This window comes from Etheostoma cragini, chromosome 1 (assembly GCF_013103735.1).
Source record: "Etheostoma cragini isolate CJK2018 chromosome 1, CSU_Ecrag_1.0, whole genome shotgun sequence".
Taxonomy (NCBI): Eukaryota; Metazoa; Chordata; class Actinopteri; order Perciformes; family Percidae; genus Etheostoma; species Etheostoma cragini.
The window spans coordinates 26,270,992-26,281,864 of NC_048407.1; the positions used below are offsets into that span (position 1 = coordinate 26,270,992).

General features: G+C 38.7%; 1 long non-coding RNA gene across 1 annotated transcript; it reads left to right on the forward strand.

The window, feature by feature from the left end:
* Nucleotides 1–9,199: 9,199 nt before the first annotated feature.
* Nucleotides 9,200–10,873, forward strand: LOC117948964. The gene is made up of 3 exons (XR_004657600.1): nt 9,200–9,211; nt 10,125–10,134; nt 10,813–10,873. It is a non-coding gene; the product is annotated as an uncharacterized LOC117948964 (long non-coding RNA).

Consider the following 10,873-nt stretch of genomic DNA (forward strand, 5'->3'; position numbering starts at 1 on the left):
ACCGTGATTTTCATTTTTTTATTTTCAGACTTTAACCAATGCTTCCTCATATGACATCACTTGAGACAATATGTCACGCTTTGCACAGCTCCCACTGGAACCCCAAGTAAAATATCCAGTAGTAGGCTACTCCTCACAGCTTGATAGATTTTGATGTGTGTATTTGCTGTTACAAAGGTGTTACAAACATCCTGAAATACACCAGAACGCACATATTGTGAAATAAAACAAATATACTTCATCCTTTAATGCTGTTGCAATAGTGTTGCAATAGAAAATGGCTGATTGTACACACTTGACCCCAGAGATAATCTTATTCCAAACTCATGCTAATAAAGACCATTATGCCATTTTAAGACATATATAAGACATATAAGACAAATATTTCCCTAAAATAAAAATCAATTATGACAGATGTTTAAACTACGAGATTGACTGAAAAAGTAAATATTTTAGATGGTTTTAAATTCCAGGGTGAGAGACACTGCTGAACGATATCCTCCCCAGTTACTGCAGAGAATCTTCCTAGTGGAGTCTGCACATCACATCTGAGACTTGAAACATGAAGACTTTGCTTTGTGAAAGTTACTGTTCTTTTATTTCATGGTGCATAAGATGAAATGTTTTGAGATCAGTTATTTCTGCTTACTGTTAGTAATTCAACACCCACAAGAAGAAATGCACATCTGTGGCAGGAAATAATCCCTCAAAAACATGTCACCCGCCAAAACATTAATTCTGCATTTATGTCTTTTTGTTTTGGTCGTCTGTATTATTTCAGAGCAGTTAATTTCTGATATTATATAATTATAATATAAATATTATTTTAAAGCACCTCTACTAAAACCACAATAGAAAACGGATGTGGTTGTAAGATGATTATTCTAGACCCTGCCAGCCCCTTGGTCAAAATCCCACACAGTGAATCTAATCACCTGGAACCAGCACATAAGTAAGTCCATTATATAGTGTTATCCTTTTGTCTTCAGCTGTAGTACAATTAAAAGTCCAATTCTAACAGTGATTAGGAAAGAAAGACAATGAGAGGGTCCAAGTAACACAAGTGTGTGAGAGCCCTGTGATTAAATGGAGAAACAATAGAAAAGAGATACAGACAGTAAAGAACGTCAGAGAGTTTTAAAATTGGACAAAGAGTCCAGAGTTTTAATGCTCAGGGAGATCAATGAAAGTATTTCAAACATACATTATGGTCCAACTAATCTTTCTCCACAGGAATTTCATTGCTGATTAATAAAGACACATTTGTGGTAAGTTGTTTAAGTTGTTCTGCCCTGTACACTCGATTTTTAAAGCTATAGTGTGTAGTTTCTGCCGCCCCCATGAGGAATTCTAAGTAATGACAACAACCCTGTCCACGTGATACAAGCCTTACGTGAATGTGCATGAGCCAATGTAATTGAAGTGTGCAGATAAGTCACCGTATGTCCAATTTACCTTTTTTCCCAGCAGACGTTTTGGCATGTAGGACTTCCACCAACAACCACAAGGCCACACTCTCCTATCTTTTTAGTTTATAAACTGACATGTTGAAATATTGCCTGATTCAGGATTAAACACACACTTCTTCTGAATGACAGATATAGTTTGCAGGACAGATGATTCAGATCAATGGCATTTCATGGCAATCAACATGAACATACAGATTGTATAGGTCATTCAGGTTAGAACTGACATTACAACAGTTAACTGTTGTGGGGATATTAGATGGCTTTAAATAAATACACTATGGCTACAGTAATAATGGGACATTACGGATTCACAGCAATATGTGGTGGTGAATGTCTGAATTCAGATTGAATAATATTACATAAAATTTAATCATTTTTGTTTTGTTTTTTTTAACCCCAAATTGCTCCAATCCACTACCTGAAATTGTGTATGCAATCTTTTCATTTCTGTTCTTTTCTTTACCTGAGCCACGTATGCCAGCCACACCAGTGTGTTTCCTCAACACGCATAATCAGAGGTTGTTAAAGAAGGACAAGAGTAAAAAAACACACAGAATAGAACAAACTGAAGCAGGGGGAAGGGAAACACTGTCACTCATGTACTCCCAGAAGGGAGGGAAAATAGAAAAAAACACTAACCTGACTCATCCCACCGTAGAGCGGCTAAGATGCAAAATGATGTCAACTTTGACTTCCAAAACCTTGACCTCTCATTTGCATATTGTTAACTCCTGGAGCAGTTTCTGCAATCATCTGCATCACATTTCAAAGGACAAACTGGAAAATTATGATGTCTGAGGATGAGCTGGTTGATATAATTTATGGTAAGATGGCAGCCATGTAGTATACCTCACAATCCCATCTGAGCGTGTGTATGCGTGTGCACAAGCAGCTGGCAAGCAGCCAACCTAGGCAGCTGATTTCTCCTACTGATGATACTTTAAATTAGATTAATAAATACATGAATTCTAGGGGCAACTAATTGAGCATATGACAGGAGGATAAAACAGCAGTGAAGCTCAACAAGAGGAGATACATTATCCAGAAGTTATGGGCCAAAGAAATATGTCCATCTGTGTGATAATGTAATGTAGCCAGCTGTTATGTATGAGTAACAGCCCGTCAGACATGAACCATCCAACCTGGACTTTTCTGTGTCCTTCACAGCAGAGGCCTGCTTATTCTTTATGGGATGATTGATGAAGCTCACCTCTAGGGAGGGATAAGTCATTCACAGGAGGATGTTTTTCAAGTCAGGTCACACAGGTCCACAATGGTGGATTTCTATAAATATGATATGCAAGGTTTATATAAACTTGATTAAAATGACTAAATACGATATGATACCACATGAAGCAAGATAATTCAATCTGATCCAGTTTTAGATAGCATGAAACAGGCTAGTTTCACCAAATGCAATTAGACTAAAAGAAACACAATGCACTATATTATAAAACAAAATATGGAGCTAAATTATACAATATGTCATAGTTACTTAATGTTACCTATTATATAATATTACCTATTCTACTAGATTTTATTCCTCCAGGCATCAGAACAAAATATCAGAGTTCCTAAATGGAAAACAGTCCTTCACCAAGAAACACATTACATTCAAATATTTATCAATGACTGCAAACTAAATGTAATATTGTGTTACATAACGATGGCATGCATATACATGTTATTTAGATTATTCTGTGGATTTTAAATTTACATACTTTTGAATAACAAACATTTCCTGACCTTCAGGAAAGGCAAGACTTGTATAAGAATGTATTTTCATCACAAGCTCTTAGCCCTAGTAGTGCTTGTTGTTAAATCGTAAAACCTGTTGGGAATGTTGGAATACATTTAACTTGAGACATGTGATGTACAGTGATATATGTGTCCGTGTGTGGTGAGAGCCTGATACATCCTAGGTAGATTAGATTTCCCAAGATTGGTTGTATGTGAATTTCTCTACTAATGAAAATCTAGTTGGTACATTAAATTTGCCTGAATTCAATAATTGATGTAATGACATTCTTGATGTTATTATGCGCTGGGCATGCTGCCCTGACACACCTAAATGAGACAGAGCCAACAGAATGGCGTTAGTTACACACGTGTTTTTTCTTCTAAAATATTATCAAGTCAAAATGTCTGCCGTGAAAAAGGTCCTTCAGGCTATGTCCAAAATTACACGTTCTTCAATATTTATTTCTACATTTACCCTCCGCCATTTTGTTTGAGTGTCACTAGTGCACTGAAAAACGTCCCACAGCAGGCCTATTGCATTCATGGCAACTCGTGTTTTTACAACCTTCTACCCATGAAAGTGCCCTGAAACGGCAGTCTAACCTGTAAATAATTTATAAAGAATTTTAGAGAGAGACAGGGATTAGGGATATAAATGCCCGCTATATAATTGACCGCTAGACGTCACGACTTCAAAGGAGTAGACCCGGTTTGGTCTGTGCACACCAGAGTCACACGCTCCAGAAAGCTGGAGAAGTGTGAAAGTAAGAGCAAACTTAACTAATTCTGTGACATAAAAATCTCTGCTAAAGCCTTTACCAGCGGTGACATTGGGTTACCGGCTTTGTCATAGCTGGCTAGCTAGCTATTATGTGCCAGCTGATAGCGACACATCAAGCTATAATAAGAAAACAATGCTACCAACACATTGCTATGATGATGCAGATGTAACTTACCTTTTATTTTTGGCACCGTTGCGAGACAACTCTTTTTTTAGACATGTCTCGCTGTTTGAGCGCCTTCCGTTTACTCCAGAGGACGTCCCACGGCTTGTCGTAACCTTTGTTGATCATTTCCTACGCGAGTTCCCGGTAAATTAAATAAAGTCTCTTGTCTCCTTCGTCCACTTACATCTGTCTTTTTTGACACCCGCCATGTGCGCAAACAGAGCGGAAACTTCTTCGTTTTGTGGCGGGTTACAACCATAAAATGACCTAAAACTTAATCGCAGTTCATTATTTATTCGGCAAATAACGTTTCCAGGAGCGTTTATAGCACAAAGCCGTACATCTATCAAGATAAGATCCGATGAGACCAAACGTTTGAGTTAAAGTTCATGAAATTCCATCGAGACATTCTTCATTAAACATCACTTAATTCGGATAAAAACGTGTGGATGTAAACATAGCTTCTGTGAGGGGCGCAGTGGATATGACACATGCCTTTGGTGTAGGAGACCCGGGTTTAATTCCCAATGTGATACATCAACCAATTGTTTCCTGGGCAAGACACTTAACCCATAGTTGCTCCGGAGGTGTGTTGCCTCTGACATGTATAGCACTTGTAAGTCGCTTTGGATAGAAAGTGTCAGCTAAATGACATGCAATGTAATGTAAAAAAGTTGTCTAGGTATCCCCTCCCATCATTGGACTCTGGTGCTGTTCCTTTTGTTCTCTGACGGCTTTAATAAATCATCAGGAGTGAGTGTGTGTGTGCGTGTGTGTGTGTGTGTACCATATATATATATATATATATATATATATATATATATATATATATATATATATATATATATATATATATATATATATATATATATATATATGTGCAGTAAGAAAGATAACATTGTGGGACCTGCATGTGGATGTACTGAGCGTGTGTTGTGTCCCCCTACATATATATACAGTTTGTGCTTGGGTATGTGTTTTGAGTGTGTTCTATAGGTGTTAACTCTCTGCCCTCCCTCCCTAACCAATCTGGCTGAGTGTAATTACAGCTCTATAGGTCTCGGTGGGCACGGGAAGCCTCCTCCTGCCATTAAACAGAGAAAAAAACTGGTCTACAGCCACAATTGGGAAGTAATAGCCAGTCATTAAAGCACAGAGGTTGGCTGCTAGACTTGTTGAGCAGTACGTAACGCAGATAACACACCACCCTAGAAGCACAAGGTGGGATCTTATGGTGATTAGACGTAGCAAGGAATTGCTGCAGCAACCTCTGTAATGGCGTGCAGGATGACAGAGCGGCCGTTTTCTGACCCTGATAGATGAGCTGTTGAACCGAACCATGAAACTGAGAAGCCAACCGTTAGCGTACAGTTGCCGCAAACAATGCTGTAATTGCCTCTGCTGGTTGACAGTTTTATAGCAAACACACATGACGACAAGGGAGGGGGAGACATAATTTATTTCCTGCAGTGATACAGTCATCTGGATGTAGTTTTCAGTTGACCGAGCACAGTTTTATTTTGCAGCTTTTGATTAAAAGGAAGGGCCTGCAAATAGAACCTGTTCACCAAATTGCTCAATGGTAAGTATATCACTTTGATTTGACAAATCATTATAGCTGTCTTATTCTGGGGCCTTTAAAAACAGCTCATTTGGGCCCGTGAAACAGTAAACATCGAGAATTTATTGTTTGCTCCAGAGCTCTGGGACCCCTGAATCATTTGTGAGGTGCCCCGTAAGCTTCAATTCAGTTTAGAAGTTTTATTTAGCAGGTAAATACATTCTCTAAGACATTCTTTCATTTTTGCTCTCCTTTTTTCCTTTCCATACATTGTCTTTGCCAAATAACCAGAGTTGGACTGAAATTTGTTTCTGCATCCGTCTGCACTGGGCCAGTGATACACAACACAGCGGGCATTATATGTAATCCTCGTAAATCACCTGCATGATTTCAAAGAGAGAACAAAGGACATGGCTAGCGTAGGACACATCTATCCCTCCATCTTTATCACACGGGAAGCAACAGAAAGACTCATTATATAGCGACAACACTGTACTGTATAGTGTATTTTTTATTTGCACTGCCACAGTCAGTGAATGCAGCATTAATTTGTATCTGCAATATCTTTTTCAAACACATTTCCATGTTCAGGGATGTTATCTCATTGGGAATGCACATTGCAGTATGTGCATTTGCAAAACTGCAATACCAGCTCACATTGTTTTACATACTGCACTTTTGTAAAAATCTATCTATCTATCTATCTATCTATCTATCTATCTATCTATCTACCTACCCACCCATGGAAGGCATGATGGTTTTCTGGTAACACGGCCAACACAGCCCCTCTAATAATAAAGCCGACCTGTCAGCCACCATTAACTGTGGACAATAATCTTTGTGCAACAACGCTTTGATGGTAGCGAGAGCTCGATGCGCTGCAGGTAGTAGGTCTGAGAGAAGGTGGGATTGAGGGAGGAAAGTCCTCCAAGAAGGCCATCTGTCCATGTGTAATTACAGCTTTAGGGCCTCAGTTGGATTGCTCTCTGCTCAGTCTGAATCCAGGGCCCCCTGACCAACCTATTGCCTGGCTGAGAGGTAAATGCTGGCTCTGTCTCCTGCACTGCAGCTAACATTGTTTGAAGTCAGGCGTGAGCTGTTAAATACCTCTCTAGCTGACTGGATTTGAGCTTGGGGGAATTCTGAAAAGGAAAACAAAATTAGACAGTGTTTCATTATTTAAGACCAAAAGTAATGTATTTACAAGTGGGTTAATGGGCTATGTTTATGACAAATAGCGTATTTCCAGTTGTTGTCTACCCACCAACCATTACGATACACTGGTAATTTCTCTCAAGGCTAAGGCAGCATCATTAATGACCTGCCTATAATGTTTGTAATGCCACATAAAATTTCGTGTAGCATGATGGCTGTCAAACATGTTAAATATAATTGACGTGTGGAGATGCTTGAGTGCATGTGTTGCCTCGTAAATCCCCCACCATTGTGACAAAGCTTCATAGAGTGGAACATAATCTTATATGCAGGCACTCAGGCACTCAGCCATAGCTGTTGCACAGTGACAGTTTTGCTATTAATCATAATCACTGGAATATCGCCACCTTTCACACCCCATTCTCAGACTGTATCCAAGTTGCCCATTTGTTAAATGACATACACACCGATGGCTTTTTTTCTTCACATGTGCTTATTTTTGTACAGGGTTAAGTTTATATTTGCATATGCATAAGTATGTGGGTGTGCGGGTGCGTGTTTGTGCAGCATAACATTTGGGATTCAGGCACATTGTCAGACTGCAAATATCAGCAGTGACAGTTTAAGATGTACAACGTCCTTATGGCTACATCTCCCATTCTGACCATCAATAACCAGCCGAGACGTGCTGCCCAGATGGAAGGCGACAGTGTCTCAGTTTCAACATTAGGTCACCACAGTCGGCCTCTGTTTCTGTCCAGACTGCAGAGCACAGAGGAAAGCCCTGTGGCAGATGGTCAGAGAAGAGTTTCATCACTTTCCACCAAACGGCTTAAGTGTCTGGGGTTTTCTAAATGGACATGTGGCACTACAGTGTCTCCAGCTATTCATTCTAACCTTTACAACAACTCTATTTCCACAGGTGAGAATTATACCAGGAAACTAGCACTCTTTTTTAATTTTGTTGTACAAGGGTTTGTACAGTTTTCTACAAGCGACCCAAAGAGGTTGACATTTGTTATTTTAAGTCAAATATTTGCAGCTATTATAGTGATTGCAGACATGTTTTATGATCACATACTTCCTGTACATTACTGTATGTGGCCATACATTACTGTACAGTACTCTACAATTATTGTATTATATTTAAAAATTGTATTACATATGATTTATCACTGCAGAGATTATAAAATCCAACCAATAGATAAAAAATTAATTTTATCAGCAAAATAGATAAATACTGTGCATGAAAATATACTATAAATATCTATTACTATGAATTCACAGCACAGTGTTAACAGCTTACTCTTTATGTCCAGGTTTACAAGGATATGATTGTTTTTTCACTTCTTTGTTTACTTCCCCGGTTGAGTTTACACAACTGCCTCAGGAAGCAAGATATTTGGGAAAAAATACATGAGTGAACTCTGGCTGGCCCCTCCTGATTGCTTTTCATTTTTACATCAGGAGACTTGGGAGCACAGCGAACAGTCTACAGCAGATTAACTTCAGGCTATCAGATCCAGATGTATAGGAGCCTACATTTAAATTAACCAACTCCCTCTGGTCCATTTGGGTGCTCAAGTAACAAGGTCCTCTTTCCGTAATGATTCATTATATCAGACTCTGCAATAAAAAATGTTTACTACCTAGAGGCCGTTTTGTCACACTGGCTACTAATATACCAACTGTGCGTAATTTACAGTGCATTAGTTGACCATAGTTAATGCATGCTGTGCTCTGAAATTCATAAGATTTCCAAGCTTGACTGATGCCATAGATTGTACCCATTCACCACAACCCTCGGGAGCCTGAGCCCCACTCCGAAACTGGAAATAATGTCAGCCCTAATATGATAGCATAGCATTTTATCAATGAGAAGTACCTCTGCTGTACCTTTGTGCCTGAGTAGGAACGAAGTTATTTACACTATCTGAATTTTCTCTCTAGGCCTCTAGCCAAACAGTATTACCTTACACTGTTAATCATGTTTGTATCGCCCCTGTATATTGTTTAGAGAAAGTCATAAACGTTAATTCATGCTATCCCCAAACTTTTTGTTATGCTCAATTTTATATTTCATACCCCTGAGTAAATCATAATTTGATTTCCCCTGCTGAATAATTCTGCTGAATAACTTGACTGTTTCAGTAATGACCTCATTTCCCAAGTGGAATCAATAAAATATGTGGTTATCTTAAAACTAATGCTTAACTTCAGCCAGGATATTGATGGTGTGTACAGAAACGAAGGTCTCTTGAAGAAGTTTGGCCACTGGGTGGGTCGGGTAAGAACCTACGTTTTTTCCTCTTTTTGTGTTTATCTGACCTTTCAAATCAGTAGACGGAGAGTAGGTGATTCTGAGTCCACCTTCTTGTCCAGGGCATCAATTATTGCTGGTCGTTAGCTTAGCATCCTCGGTAGCACCAAAGCTTTTTTCCGAGGCATCTCCTCAGACGGCTTGCTGCTTTGCAGGCAGCTTTTCAGGTGTTGTTAATTCTTTGTATTTTTGCTCCAGATATCACAGTAAATTCCTGTAACATCATTTCTGAAGAAAATAGATTAGGTTTTTCTAGCCGACTATACTGAGCATCGTTTATGACAGAAGTCTTGCTTTCCTAAAATATTAAATTTTGAATGTAATTGAATATAATTAATTATCAATAAATGCATATCTCTGTGATTATGAGTAGTGATATTATAGTAAGGCAAGGAATTTAGACTATTTAGAAATACCTCAATAAAAAAATGTTTGTTTTACGAGAAAAGAAAACATGTTAAATGTATTGGGCATCAACACTGTAAACAGCCTGCAAACAAAAGAAGAAGAAACACATCCTCACCTTCTGTAAACTCCAATGTAAGGTTCTCGCAGCCACACAGCCCTCTACTTTAGGGGCCCCAACTCACTGAGTTGATCCACATTGCATTGTCTAAAGAATGAGGATTTGTTGTTTTTCCTTGCATTGAAAGACTTGTTGATTTGTGGTATGCTGTAGTTCTGGCTTGTCCATAGCTTTTAAAAGGATGCCTAGCTCATTAATCTCTATAAGGAAAGGAGATGGCCCACGTATATACTCCGTCAGATGATGCATCATCACAAGCACTCTACCTCTGTACATGCTTGTCTTTGTTTCCACATCCGACAGTAAATAAGCAATACATTTACCTTCAATAAACCTTACTGTAAAGGTGCAAGAGAAATAAATAGAATAGTCGAGTAAAGCTGGGATCCATTTATTGGTTTTAGAGAACAGAGAGGGTAGATTGATGTGATGGCATCTAGTGGGATACAGAGACAGATCCAGGTTCAGAGATGAGATTTTAAATGTAAAATGGGGAGCGACCTGGCTGTTCTGACTTCAAAGGTTAGGCTGGCCTTTCAAAACCCAAGTCCACATTTCCATCTGTTCAACTCTAACTCACTGAAAAAAAAAAACATTAGAAAGAAATGTCCCCATGATCTTATAGATAAAACAGCAGTCTACTGTACCAATGCAATTAAGCATCATGTGAGCTGTAATATCCAGGCAAATAATTGGTTGTTAATCCACAAGCCAAGTGCTTAGGTAGACTCTGTTTTGTCTTTCCACTTTTTTCCTTTATTATATTAATTTTCAGTGTAATTGCTAAGCCATTGCAAAGATTGAGAATATATCAGGAGTGTTTGAAAGTGTTTATGATGAATACAAATAATATTTAAATTGCATAGGTGGCTGTCCAAAAATCTAACACAGCACTGTGCTTGCCAAGATAGTAGTGCTTGTGCCTAAACCTAACCAAACTGCAACTTTTCATAACGTTAACGACGTGTTTAAAACTGTAAGGATGGAAAATGCTCCTGTGGGTCGTCTTTCGTGCCAGCGCAATGGGGAGCCAATTTAGGAAACACTCATGATAATAAAGGAATTGTTTGTTACTGAATAACTCATACTGGAAGTATGGTGATGAGTCTTTTATCAACTCCTACATTAGGCCAATGAGGTGGGATTAGGGGAGAA